At 39.1% G+C, this 1,772-nt stretch overlaps 1 protein-coding gene across 1 annotated transcript in view; it reads left to right on the forward strand.

Moving 5' to 3' along the window:
* gpr37l1a (G protein-coupled receptor 37 like 1a) overlaps positions 1-1,772 on the forward strand; it is a 6,454-nt gene that overhangs the window by 1,791 nt on the left and 2,891 nt on the right. The gene's annotated exons all lie outside the window — the stretch shown is intronic.

The following is a 1,772-nucleotide window of genomic DNA, read 5'->3' on the forward strand; positions in this document are numbered from 1 at the left end:
ATTTAGTTTTTTTCAGTGAAATAGATTGTGTTCTTCTATTTTTGTTTTTTATAAACTTCAGTGATTTAAACTATAAACATATATTTTTATGGAATCTGTCAAATAGTAGTTTGATTTATTTTATTTTTTAAAGACTCGCTCTATTGAAATAAAAAATCCTTAGATATTGAATACCGAGTCAAATAACGTATGTATAGAAACCTCTGAATAACTCTGATGACTTACTAAAGGTAATTACTGGAGTGAGACTAAAGGAAATGATAAAGAGTATTAGTTTAAATATTTCTGGCGTATTATTAAAACTACCAGATTTGGACAAAAACAATAAATAAAACACAAAAATAAATAGGGGAAATTGAAGCTTGTGGAGTAACTGAAACGATTTACGATGAAAATATGTGTGAAGAAACTAAAAAATGTCCAAGAATCCAGAGTCCCAACATATAAACCTCAATCCAGTTCTTTTCTCTCCAGGATGAATTCAGTTTCATTCATGTGGAGATCCTTTTGTTAGATGTTTCTTGTGAAGCAGAATTCATTCTGTCGGGTCACAGAGTCCACATTTCAGTTCGAGGCTTTTATGATGAATTTATGGGAAAACATGTCATTAAAACAGAAAGAAAGTTTTGGATTTTTCCTCCAAATGAAGGTTGCAGGTAGTCGTGGAAAAAGTTGTTGTGTGGGATGAATGGCTCTTTGTGTCTTCAGCTGAACAGAATGGGCGGTTTGGACTGTTCTGATCCAGCAGGCCCGTGAGGCGGCGAGGTCTCTGTCGGGGTTCACGGATCAGGAACAGCAAACCGCCGTTCCAAAGGAGGGAACAAGTCCTGTCCGCAGTGAAAACAAGATGTGTTTTTGAAGTTATGCTCTTAAGAATGAAAAACAGACGGAAGTGCTTTAGAGCAGAAGAGGAGATCTGCAGGATTATTTGTAATCTAACAGTGGCTGCTGCAGGATTACCAGGAAGATCCACTTTACCGCTGAGGGGAAACATGCAAAATTACATTTGGTCACTTGCTGAAACATCTTGGATGGAGCCGCCATCCAACACCAGACGGATGGTCTCCTCCTCGACTCTTGAATCTATTTGCTGCTGATTAAGTAACGATTTTCTTTTTGGCTTCGTTTCCCAGCAGCCTTCAGTGGGGGTCAGGCCCCCGACTGCTTTCTCTGTTCGTTTAGCTAATCTCATGCTAATTAAGGCTCAGCGTTAATTATCTTAAGTTGTGTTTGAAGTCTTCACGGTCCTTCTAGAGGGCGGGTCTGTAATGAGCAAACACTGTATATCAATGGACAGATAAACCCCTCCCCTTTTGTGTTCCAAACAGGAAGTACCTGCTGGTTCTCAGAAGGCCAAAGTCCCATAGACTTCCATTAAGAAATAGAGTTATTTGTTTATTGTCAGAATAATCATTCTTGCTCTAATTCATTCTTCTTAATATCTTCTCTCTAATCCTATTTTTTTTTAAGATATTTTTTCTTTATTGCAAGTAAGTCAAGTTATAAACTGACCAATCAGATGCCTCAGTAAAAGCATGTGTTCTCCACTGGCCCCGCCTCCAACATTTGATTGACAGATTTCTGCACTTTTATGGGGTGTCGGCCCCGCCCCTCTCTAGAGACATTTAACAAGACTACGTTACAAAACACGCCGTGATGTGAATTAGAGCTCCACAGTGAAGCTCAAATGAAGCCTTCAGGTGTCTGCTCACACAGGTCACATCAGGAGTCCCCAAACTTTATCTTCTGAGGGTCACATGACTGTTTTCTTC

The sequence above is a fragment of the Oryzias melastigma genome, linkage group LG5 (assembly GCF_002922805.2).
Source record: "Oryzias melastigma strain HK-1 linkage group LG5, ASM292280v2, whole genome shotgun sequence".
NCBI lineage: Eukaryota > Metazoa > Chordata > Actinopteri > Beloniformes > Adrianichthyidae > Oryzias > Oryzias melastigma.